Below are 12,880 nucleotides of genomic sequence, written 5' to 3'. Positions count from 1 at the left end.
GTCGGACACAGGGAGTGTGTGATGGGACGGTGTGGAGGGAGATTCACTCTGTGTCTGACCTCGGGAGTGTGAGATGGGACGGTGTGGAGGGAGATTCACTCTGTGTCGGACACAGGGAGTGTGTGATGGGACGGTGCGGAGGGAGATTCACTCTGTGTCTGACCCCGGCAGTGTGAGATGGGACGGTGTGGAGGGAGATTCTCTCTGTGTCTGACCCCGGGAGTGTGTGATGGGACGGTGTGGAGGGAGCTTCACTCTGTGTCTGACCCCGGCAGTGTGAGATGGGACAGTGTGGAGGGAGATTCACTCTGCGTCTGATCCCGGGAATGTGAGATGGGACGGTGTGGAGGGAGATTCACTCTGTGTCTGACCCCGGGAGTGTGTGATGGGACGTTGTGGAGGGAGATTCACTCTGTGTCGGACCCCGGGAGTGTGTGATGGGACGGTGCGGAAGGAGATTCACTCTGTGTCTGACCCCGGGAGCGTGTGATGGGACGGTGTGGAGGGAGATTCACTCTGTGTTTGACCCCGGGAGTGTGAGGTGGGACGGTGCGGAGGGAGATTCTCTTTGTGCCTGACCCCGGGAGTGTGTGATGGGACGGTGTGGAGGGCGATTCACTCTGTGTCTGACCCTGGGAGTGTGTGATGGGAAGGTGTGGAGGGAGCTTCACTCTGTGTCTGACCCTGGGAGTGTGTGATGGGACGGTGTGGAGGGAGATTCACTCTGTGTCTGACCCCGGGATTGTGTGATGGGTAATGTGGACGGAGATTCACGCTGTGTCTGATCCTGGGAGTGTGAGATGGGACGGTGTGGAGGGAGATTCACTATGTGTCTGACCCTTGGAGTGTGTGATGGGACGGTGTGGAGGGAGATACACCCTGTGTCTGACCCTGGGAGTGTGTGATGGTACGGTGTGGAGGGAGATTCACTCTGTGTCTGACCCCGGGAGTGTGAGATGGGACGGTGTGGAGGGAGATTCACTCTGTGTCTGACACCGGGAGTGTGAGATGGGTGATGTGGAGGGAGATTCACTCTGTGTCTGACACCGGGAGTGTGAGATGGGACGGTGTGGAGGGAGATTCACTCTGTGTCTGACCTCGGGAGTGTGAGATGGGACGGTGTGGAGGGAGATTCACTCTGTGTCGGACACCGGGAGTGTGTGATGGGACGGTGGGGAGGACGATTCACTCTGTGTCTGACCCCGGGAGTGTGTGATGGGACGGTGTGAGGGAGATTCTCTCTGTGTCTGACCCCGGGAGTGTGTGATGGGACGGTGTGGAGGGAGCTTCACTCTGTGTCTGACCCCGGCAGTGTGAGATGGGACTGTGTGGAGGGAGATTCACTCTGTGTCTGACCCCGGGAGTGTGTGATGGGACTGTGTGGAGGGAGATTCACTCTGTGTCGGACCCCGGGAGTGTGTGATGGGACGGTGCGGAAGGAGATTCACTCTGTGTCTGACCCCGGGAGCGTGTGATGGGACGGTGTGGAGGGAGATTCACTCTGTGTCTGACCCCGGGAGTGTGAGATGGGACGGTGCGAAGGGAGATTCACTCTGTGTCTGACCCCGGGAGTGTGTGATGGGACGGTGGGGAGGGCGATTCACTCTGTGTCTGACCCTGGAGTGTGTGATGGGACGGTGTGGAGGGAGATTCACTCTGTGTCTGACCCCGGGAGTGTGTGATGGGTAACGTGGACGGAGATTCACGCTGTGTCTGATCCTGGGAGTGTGAGATGGGACGGTGTGGAGGGAGATTCACTCTGTGTCTGACCCTTGGAGTGTGTGATGGGACGGTGTGGAGGGAGATTCACCCTGTGTCTGACCCTGGGAGTGTGTGATGGTACGGTGTGGAGGGAGATTCACTCTGTGTCTGACCCTGGGAGTGTGAGGTGGGACGGTGTGGATAGAGTTTCACGCTGTGTCTGACCGTGAGAGTGTGTGATAGGACGGTGTGGAGGGAGATTCACTCTGTGTCTGACCCTGGGAGTGTGTGATGGGACGGTGTGGAGGGAGATTCACTCTGTGTGTGACCCCGGGAGTGTGTGATGGGACGGTGTGGAGGGAGATTCACGCTGTGTCTGATCCTGGGATTGTGAGATGGGACGGTGTGGTGGGAGATTCACTCTGTGTCTGACCCTGGGAGTGTGAGATGGGACGGTGTGGAGGGAGATTCACTCTGTGTCTGACCACGGGAGTGTGTGATGGGACGGTGTGGAGGGAGATTCACTCTGTGTCTGACCCCGGGAGTGTGTTTGGATGATGTGGAGGGAGATTCACTCTGTGTCTGACCCTGGGAGTGTGAGATGGGACGGTGTGGATGGAGATTCACATTGTGTCTGACCCCGGGAGTGTGTTTGGATGATGTGGAGGGAGATTCACTCTGTGTCTGACCCCAGGAGTGCGTTTGGATGATGTGGAGGGAGATTCACTCTGTGTCTGACCCCAGGAGTGCGTTTGGATGATGTGGAGGGAGATTCACTCTGTGTCTGACCCTGGGAGTGTGAGATGGGACGGTGTGGATGGAGATTCACATTGTGTCTGACCCCGGGAGTGTGTTTGGATGATGTGGAGGGAGATTCACTCTGTGTCTGACCTCAGGAGTGCGTTTGGATGATGTGGAGGGAGATTCACTCTGTGTCTGACCCCAGGAGTGCGTTTGGATGATGTGGAGGGAGATTCACTCTGTGTCTGACCCTGGGAGTGTGAGATGGGACGGTGTGGAGGGAGATTCACTGTGTGTCTGACCCCGGGAGTGTGTGATGGGTGATGTGGAGCGAGCCTCACGCTGTGACTGACCCTTTGAGTGTGTGATGGGTGATCTGTAGGGAGCCTCACTCTGTGTCTGACACAGGAATTTTGCGATGGGACAGTCTGGAGGGAGATTTTCTCAATGTCTGACCTGCGATTGTGTTATTATACAGTGCGGAGGGAATTCTCTCAGTGTCTGACCCCGGTAGTCGGTGATTTCATGGTGTGGACAGAGTTTCTCTCAATGTCTGACCCTGTGAGTGTGTAATGGGACGAGGTGTAGGTAGGTTCACTCTGTGTCTTACACCGGTAGTGTGCGATGCGATGGTGCAGAGAGAACCGCTCTGTCTTAGAACCCTGGAATGTGTGATGGGATGGTGGAGAGGGAGATTTACTGTGTTTCTGACCCCCACGTGTATGTAATGGGACGATATAAAAGGAGCTTCACTCAATGTCTGACCCTGGAGGGTTCTGATGGAACGATGTGGAGTAAACCACACTCTCTGTCTGACACAGAGATTGTGTGATGGTACGATGCGGAGGGAGCTTCACTCTGCGTCTGACCCAGAGACTGTGTGATGCGATATTGAAGAGGGATCTTCACTGTTTATCTGTTCCGTGGAGAGTGTGATGGGGCCCTGCGGAGGGGCATACACTCTGTGTCTGACCCTCCGCTATTTCTGATAGTACTCTGTATATGAGCTTCCTGTCTCTTGTCGATTTTGTCTGCAAAGACAGGAGAGTGCTCAGGAAGGTTGGGGTCCGGAATGTGGGCGTATCTCGGGTGCGAGGAAGCGGTGGTCAGCCTTGATGGGGATGGGGTCTGAAGAGATCCTGGGGACTGGACAACCTCAGCCTGGAACTGAGGCGCAGCTGTACCACTTCATTGTGTGTGTGTGTGTGTGTGTGTGTGTGTGTGTGTGTGTGTGTGTGTGTGTGTGTGTGTGTGTGTGTGTGTGTGTGTGTGTGTGTGTGTGTGTGTGGTTCCCTGTGCTACAGCTCCAAGGTGAACGCAATGAGACTTTCGTTTGTAATCTGTTTCAACTCAAGAACTCTTTTGGTATATCTCACACTGCAGAGACGTGTTTTCTCCCCATGTCTGTCCCCAGGAGTGTGTGATGGACGGTGTGGAAGGAGCTTCACTCTGAGTCTGACCACAGGAGTGTGTGATGGGACAGTGTAGAGGGAGATTCACTTTGTATCTGACCGTGGGAGTGTGTGATGGGACGGTGTGGAGGGAGCTTCACTCTGTGTCTGTCTCCGGCAGTGTGTGATGGGATGATGTTGAGGGAGATTCACTTTGTGTCTGACCACCGGAGTGTGTGATGGGACGATGCGGTTGGAACTTCACCCTGTGCTGAATGCCGGTATTCCATCCCGCATCCTATTCGAACTTGGGACCTCAGTGAAATCACGTCTGACATTACACTAGATGTTAACTGTCTGTGGGCGCCTCGTCTCTGAGACGCTGCTGTACCAGTGTGAGGAGCTCAGAACCATTATTGCAGTTCACCGAGGGCGGGGGCAGCAGTAAACCCAGGTCACTGTTTCTCCTCTAGTGAGATTCAGGTCCGACACCAACGCAGGAAGTTACAGCGGTTTATTGATTTCATCATGACAAATGTAAATTAAGGAATGTTTGAACTAGATAGGACGCGGAATCACGTCACTGCGGCACCGCCTCTGAGATCACAGAGAGCTCGGCTGAAGGCAGGATCTGTTAGAACAGTTAGAAATTAAACGTGTATTGCAGGAAATCGGCCAACATGTCCTCATCCAGCGAGCAGGGATGTTCACACATTCAGATCTTCACAACTCCACTCTCAGTCCTGGTCTGGGTTCCTGCAGGGATCTCAGTTCCCTCTCTCCTGTTGGACTGAACCGATTCCAGTGCAACCTGAAACAGATGGGAGAATAAAGATGAAATAAACTGATTACACAACAGTGTCAGTAATAGGGGACCGGGGTTAATGTTTCAACAACACTCACAGATAAATATCACCAGAAAACCCACGGATCCGCTGATAATTCATCACATTGAACATTAACACAAACACTCACCAGATCCGCTCCAGACCCGGGAGGGTCAGTATGAGGCGGCGGAGAGCGGGGACAGATCGGTCTGTCAGTGAGTTTAATCCCAGGTCCAGCTCCGTCAGTGATGGGTTTGTAATGAGAGCAGAGGCGAGATCCTCGGCGCCAGAATCCCTGAGACCGACATTGTACAGCCTGGAGATGTGAGAGAGTGAGGGTGAAGGACACAGAGAGACAGGAGATGGTACAAATCCCCAGTGTTTATCAGTAACACAATTACTGATCACATTAATGTTCAGTGTCAGACACCCAGTGACTGTAAACACAATCTCCCACAGTCTGGTACTTACAGCAGTTTCTGTATTTTACACTCCGGGTTCCTCAGAGCCGCGGAAACCAGTTTCACTCCTGAATCTCCCAGTTTATGTTCACTCAGATCCAGCTCCGTCAGTGATGGGTTTGTTCTGAGAGCGGAGACGAGATCCTCGACACCAGAATCTGTGAGACTGATATCTCTCAGCCTGCAGATGACAGAGAGTGAGGGTGAAGTACACAGTGAGATACGAGACGGTACAAATCCCCAGTGTTTATCAGTAACACAATTACTGATCACATTAATGTTCAATGTCAGACACTCAGTGACTGTAAACACAATCTCCCACAGTCTGGTACTTACCCCAGTTTCTGTATTTTACACTCTGGGTTCCTCAGAGCCACAGACAGCAGTTTCACTCCTGAATCTCCCAGTTTATTACGATCCATGTTCAGATCCATCAGTGATCGGTTTATTCCGAGAGCGGAGGCAAGATTTCCGGCGCCAGAAACTGTGAGATCGACATTGTCCAACCTGGAGATGAGAGAAGGTGAAGGACACCGAGAGAGGAGGTCGTACAAATTCCCAGAGTTTACCTGTATCTCAATTACTGATCACATTAATGTTCAATGTCAGACACCCAGTGACTGTAAACACAATCTCCCACAGACTGGTACTTACCCCAGTTTCTGTATTTTACACTCCGGGTTCCTCAGAGCCGCAGAAACCAGTTTCACTCCTGAATCTCCCAGTTCATTCCCCGCAAGTCTAAACACAAACAGACAGATTGCTGAACAAATTGATGAATTGATGAGGGTCTGAGGGAATTACTCTCAATCAGGTATTTCAGGAACCACTATACCCTTCAGTAAATCACTGATCGGTGTTCCCATGACTGTCAACGTCCCTCTCTGCCCAGCTCCAGGGTATTCACCGAATATCAGTAATTTAATCTGTTGGTGTAACCCTGTAAACTACACATACTCTGTCTCATTTCTGACAGTCAGAAAAGTGTTATTGGCCTGAAAGCATCAGAAGGGGCAGGGATGAATGATGGAAGAAAGTCCCACAGTGAGGAAAATTTATGATTGGGAGACTGTCGATGGGAATGGTTGAAGAGCCCGCACCTGAGGAAAACTCGATGGGAAGAGAGATCCCACAGGAGGAAGGAGGATGGGAAAATTTAACCCTATAAGACGAGAGGATGCAGAAAAAATACGGCACGGAAGAGGTGGGTTTGAACTGAGACCCACAGTCGGGAGAGGAGATGTGCCCATGTGGTCTGGGTATCTGGTAGTGAGCACAGTCACACAGGTGGACTGATGGTGATAGTCACACAAGGGGACGGGCAGGGGAGGACAATCTCACAATGGCATTTCTTTCCTTCTCACTGGGAGAGTCTGCTGACGGTCTCTTGTCCCTCAACGGGAAGGGGGTGTGAAGCTCTGACCCACCTGATGCAGTCAGTGTCGGTCTGGGTGTCAGTAACAGTGAGAAGGAATATTGTCAATGGACGTGTCACAGGCTGAGAAAAACACGACCATTCCTGTGATTTATTATGATTAAACCAAAGGCCGGTGTTCTCTGATCTGACAAAGTCTCTAACAAGGAATCATAGAAACCTCCTGTACTTGGGGAATTAGTGGCCAATCACCAGGGCGTTTGTCACAATTCTTCAGAACCTCATTTACTATAGTTTTAACTAAATCCCTTTACATTGAAACAACACAATAGAACAGTTTCACAGTTCAGAGTGAGAAATACATCAAGTTACCTCAACTCCTGGCACTTGTGCAGCCCGGGTCCCAGCCGCTGGATTCCTTCAGTCTGAATGAAGCAGTACTCCAGGTCGAGGTGTTTTATTGTATCACGGAGTCCGATGACATGTGACAGGACCACACAGTCAATCGGGGTCAGTGTCATTCCACTGAATGAAAGTGTTTCCATAGATTCCAGTGCGGCCTGAGCCAGTCCACGATTCTGAGACTCAAACAGATAGTGTAATGTGTTCAGGAGGCTCCTTTTACCAGCTTCACTCCCCGTCTTTCCACTCTGACGTTTAACCTCCTCCATCACCCAGTCAATCACCCAGCAGGTTGTTTGATGAGGAAATGGACCCAGAAACTCTTCCAGGCCCCGAGCTGTCATTGGGGAGGAGAGACCAGCAACAAATCGGAGAAATACCTCAAATCGCCCATCTGTCGTGTTGTGGGCTTCATTGAGAATCTCAGGATATCCCCGGGATGTGGATTCAGGAATTAGACAATAGACAATAGGTGCAGAAGTAGACCATTCGGCCCCTCGAGTCTGCACTGCCATTCTGAGATCATGGCTGATTATTCACTATCAATACCCAGTCTCTGCCTTGTCCCCATATCCCTTGATTCCCCTATCCATCAGATATCTATCTGGCTCCTTCTTGAAAGCATCCAGAGAATTGGCCTCCACCGTCTTCCGAGGCAGTGCATTCCACACCTCCACAACTCTCTGGGAGAAGAAGCTCTTCCTCAACTCTGTTTTAAATAACTGACCTCTTATTCTCAATCGATGCCCTCTGGTACTGGACTCTCCCAACATCTGGAACATATTTCCTGCCTCAATCTTATCAAATCCTTTAATTATCTTAAACGTTTCAATCAGATCCCCTCTCAATCTCCTCAATTCCAGCGTGTACAAGCCCAATCTCTCCAATCTCTCTGCGTAAGACAGCCCTGCCATCCCAGGAATCAACCTAGTGAATCTACGCTGCACTTCCTCAATTGCCAGAATGTCCTTCCTTAAACCTGGAGACCAAAACTGTACACAATATTCCAGGTGTGGTCTCACCAGGGCCCTGAACAAATGCAAAAGGACATCTTGCTCTTGTACCCAATTCCTCTTGTAACAAAGGCCAACATTCCATTTGCCCTCTTCACTGCCTGTTGCACTTGCTCATTCACCTTCATTGACTGGTGAACTAGGACTCCCAGGTCTCTTTGCATTTCTCCCTTACCTAACTCTACACCGTTCAGACAATACTCTACCCTCTTGTTCCTGCTTCCAAATTGGATAACTTCACATTTATTCGCATTGAATGACAACTGCCAAGTATCTGCCCACTCACCCAGCCTATCCAAGTCTCCCTGTATTCTCCTAACGTCCTCTTCGCATGTCACATTGCCACCCAGTTTAGTATCGTCAGCAAACTTGCTGATATAGTTTTCAATGCCCTCTTCTAAATCGTTGTCATAAATCGTAAAGAGCTGTGGTCCCAATACAGAGCCTTGTGGTACACCACTAGTCACCTCCAGCCAGTCCGAGAAACACCCATTCACTGCTACTTTTTGCTTTCTATCTGCCATCCAGTTTTCTATCCATGTTGAAACCCTGCCCCCAATGCCATGAGCTCTGATTTTACTCACCAATCTCCTATGTGGCACCTTATCGAATGCCTTCTGAAAATCTAGGTACACAACATCCACTGGCTTACCCTCGTCTAACATCCTTGTTACACCCTCAAAAAACTCCAACAGATTAGTCAAGCATGATTTGCCCTTGGTAAATCCATGCTGGCTCGGCCTGATCCTATTACTGCCATCAAGATGTGCCACTATTTCGTCCTTACTAATGGACTCAAGCATCTTCCCCATGACTGACGTTAGGCTAACAGGGCGATAGTTCTCCGTTTTCTCCTTCCCTCCCTTCTTGAAAAGTGGGATAACATTAGCCACTCTCCAATCTTCAGGAACTGATCCTGAATCTAAGGAACATTGGAAAATGATTACCAATGCATCCGCAATTTCCTGAGCCACCTCTTTTAGAACCCTCGGATGCAGACCATCTGGACCCGGGGATTTATTAGCCTTCAGTGCTACCAGTCTACTCATCACAGTTTCTTCCCTAATGTCAATCTGTCTCAGTTCCTCTGATATCTTATGACCCTGGCCAATCCATACATCTGGGAGATTGCTTGTGTCCTCCCTGGTGAAGACAGATCTAAAGTACGCATTAAATTCTGTTGCAATTTCCCTGTTTCCCATAACAGTTTCTCCCAATTCATTCTTCAAGGGTCCAACATTGTTCTTAACTATCTTCTTTCTCTTCACATAGCTAAAAAAGCTTTTGCTATCCCCTTTCATATTCCTGGCTAGACTGAGCTCATACCTGATTTTTTCTCTCCGTATTGCTTTTTTAGTTAAGATCTGCTGTTCCTTAAAACTTTTCCAATCATCTGTATTCCCACTCATCTTAGCCCTGTCATACTTCTTTTTCTTTAATGCTGTACAATCTCTGACTTACTTTGTCAACCACTGTGGCCCCTTCCCCCTCTTTGAATCCTTCCTTCTCATTGGAATGAACTGCTTTTGCATCTTTTGTATTATCCCCAACAATATCTGCCACTGCTGATCCACTGTCTTTCCTGCCAGTGCATCCGCCCATTTAACTTTGGCCAGCTCTTCCCTCATGGCTCCGTAGTCTGCTTTATTTAATTGCAACACTGACACCTCTGATCTGCCCCTATTCCTCTCAAATTGTAGATAAAAACTTATCATGTTATGATCACTACTTCCTAATGGCTCCTTTACTTCAAGATCACTTATCAATTCCTGTTCATTACACATCACCAAGTCCAAAATAGCCTCGTTCCTGGTTGGCTCAAGCACAAGCTGTTCCAAAAATACATCCCTTAGACACTCCACAAACTCCCTATCCTGGGGTCCAGCACCAACCTGATTCTCCCAGTTCACCTGCATGTTGAAATCTCCCATAACGACTGCATTACCTTTAGCACATGCCAATGTTAACTCCCTAATCAACTTGTACCCAATATCCACGCTACTGTTTGGGGGCCTGTACACAACACCCATTAGGGACTTTTTACCCTTACTGTTCCTCAGCTCAATCCACACAGACTCTACTTCCCCTGTTCCCAGGTCACCTCTTGCTAAGGACCTCTCATTCCTCGCCAACAGGGCCACCCCACCCCCTCTTCCCATATTTCTGTCTCTACGATAGCACGTATACCCTGGTACACTCAATTCCCAGGTCTGATCCCCTTGCAGCCATGTCTCCGTTATCCCAACAGTGTCGTAGTTCCCCATTTTCATCTGAGCTTCAAGCTCATCTGTCTTATTTCTGACACTACGCGCATTCAAGTATAGAATTCCTAGCCCATTCCTCCTCTCTTTGCTTAAAACACGACTGTACCTAACCCAGCTCCTTGAACTTCCATCGGGCTAATTGCACCTTGGATTTTGATGACCTTCTCAAGATCACCCAAACCTTCTACACATTTAACCCCATGCTCCTTCTGACCAACCCTCTGGATCTGGATCCCTGCCCCCTGCACATCTAGTTTAAACCCCCCCGAGCAGCACTGGCAAACACTCCTGCAAGAATGTTGGTACACCTCCGGTTCAGATGTAGACCGTCCCTTCGAAACAGATCCCAATGTCCCTGGAACAAAGACCATTTATCCAAAACCCTGAACCCTTCCTTCCTGCACCATGCTCTCAGCCTCGTATTAATGTGCATAATCATTCTATTCTTCGCCTCACTCGCACGTGGCACATGTAGCAATCCCGAGATTGTCACCCTGGAGGTCCTGCCTTTCAGCTTCACCCTGAACTCCCTAAGCAGGATCCCCTCACTCACCTTACCTACATCGTTGGTCCCTACATGGACCACTACATCTGGGTTCATGCCCTCGTTCTCAAGAATAGCCTGCACCCGATCTGAGATGTCCTGGACCCTGGCACCAGGGAGGCAACATACCATCCGAGACTCCCGATCTGCCCCACAAAATCTCCTATCTGCCCCCCTGACTATGGAATCCCCTAAAACTATCGCTCTCTTCTCTTCCCTCCTCCCCTTTCTAGTTGAGGGTTCAACCTCTGTGCCAGAGGCAGGACCACTACAACTCATTCCTGGTAGGTCATCCCCATCAACAGTATCCAGTACGGTATACTTATTGTTAATGGGAATGGCCGCAGGGGTGCTCTGCTCTCTCTGCATGCTTCCCCTGCCTCTCTGGACCGTCACCCATCTGCCTACTTCTTGGTTTTTTGGTGTGACTACCTCCTGATAACTATTATCTATCTCTGCCTCTGCCTCCCGAATGATCCGTAGTTCATCCAGCTCCAGCTCCAACTCACTAACTCGGGCTGATAGGAGCTGCAGCTGGACGCACCTCTTGCAGGTGTGGTCATCAGGGACAACTGTGTTGACCCTGACTTCCCACATCCTGCATACGGAGTACAGCACTGCTCTGACTGTCTCCCCCATTCCTGAAATGAATTAATAGAATAAGTCTAAAAAGCACCTAGCGACCTTACCTTCTTCCCCTCAGCGAGCAATCACACAGGCTTACCGAAGTCCCCTTACGCCGAAGCCCACTTAGCCAAAGCCCAGGACTCTGCTTCCACGGACTCCGCTGCCCGCTCTGAAAAGAAGTCCTGCCTTTTAAAGTGCGGGCTCGAAGCTGACGTCACTCGCGCCTGCGCAGTTCCCCCTCCTCCACAGGTATTGACCAGGTCGGCTTAAATCCTACCTGCACGGTCGAATTCTTTGAGCTCCCAGCTGAATCACAAGCTGTAACTTGCTCCCGATTCAAAAAATTGTGTGACTGCAGCTACAAACTCTTGGATGGTGAGGTGTGGGAATGTTGTACACCACGCTCCGGGCAGAATCCTTTCTCTCCAAGAGCTCCATCAGGAACCCGGACAGGAACTGGGAAGGCTGCAGATTGTACTTGATCAAATCTCCATCTGTAAACACAATCTTCTTCTCGGACACTCCTCTGAAGGCCATCTGACCAACCCTGTGTAACACATCACGGGGGTTCTCAATCTCACGGCCGTGGTTTTTCAGGGTTTTGTAAATATAGTAGGAGTACAGTTGGGTGATGGTCTTGGGAACTCGCTGCGGGTCCCTGACTCTTTGTGTGAAGAAGGGGGCCAGTGCCAGAGCGAGGATCCAGCAGTAGGAGGGGTTGTAGCTCATGGTGTACAGGATCGCGTTCTGCTTCACGTGTTTGAAAACAGCTCCCGCCACCGTCTGATCTTCAAAATGCCTGATGAAATATTCCTTCCTTTCCTCACCAACCAATCCCAGGATTTCAGCCCAGACACTGATCTCTGCCTTTTCCAATAAATGTAACGCAGTGGGGCGGGTGGTCACCAGCACTGAACACCCTGGGAGCAGCTTTCCCTGGATTAAACTGTACACAATGTCAGACACTTCACACCACCACTGGGCACTGGTGCTTGGGTTCTGTGTCTCTCCGACTGTCAGCAAAATCGATTCTGTACTTGAATTCATTCAAACCATCGAATGTAAACAGCAATCCCTTTGGGTTCTTCCAGACCTATCTCAGGATATTCCCGAAGTAAGGATACTGATCCAGAATCAGTTCCCTCAGGTTTATTCGACAGTTAATACTGTTTAAATCCCGGAATTTGAAACTGAAGACAAACTGGAATTGTTGGTATATTTCCCCCGTGGCCTAGTCATAAACAATCTCTTGTACCATTGTAGTTTTCCCGATCCCCGGGACCCCGGCCACTGCTGCCGAACTCACAGTTTTGGATTTACTCCGGGAAAAGCTGCTCTGGAGTAACTGATCAGTCCGGATTTTTTCCAGCTCTCTGCGGAGATGTTTCTGTCTCCACTCCTCGTGGTCTCAGCCTCTTGCCAGCAGCTCATGTTCCACCAGTCTCCGATCTCGAACAGTAGAAATGACCGTGAGCTCAGCGCATCGATCAACCAGCTGGAAAACCTTCACCTTCTCCCTCATCAGTATCGTGTT

General features: G+C 50.2%; 1 long non-coding RNA gene across 1 annotated transcript; it reads right to left on the bottom strand.

The window, feature by feature from the left end:
* Positions 1 to 4,845: 4,845 nt before the first annotated feature.
* On the bottom strand, positions 4,846 to 5,938 carry LOC132387500 (uncharacterized). The gene is made up of 3 exons (XR_009509903.1): positions 5,776 to 5,938; positions 5,132 to 5,302; positions 4,846 to 4,976 (listed from the first exon to the last, which is right to left on the bottom strand). It is a non-coding gene; the product is annotated as an uncharacterized LOC132387500 (long non-coding RNA).
* Positions 5,939 to 12,880: the final 6,942 nt, after the last annotated feature.

This window comes from Hypanus sabinus, unplaced genomic scaffold, assembly GCF_030144855.1.
Source record: "Hypanus sabinus isolate sHypSab1 unplaced genomic scaffold, sHypSab1.hap1 scaffold_192, whole genome shotgun sequence".
Taxonomy (NCBI): domain Eukaryota; kingdom Metazoa; phylum Chordata; class Chondrichthyes; order Myliobatiformes; family Dasyatidae; genus Hypanus; species Hypanus sabinus.
The sequence above is the reverse complement of the archived record's forward strand: the minus strand, read 5'-3'. Positions and strand labels throughout refer to the sequence as shown.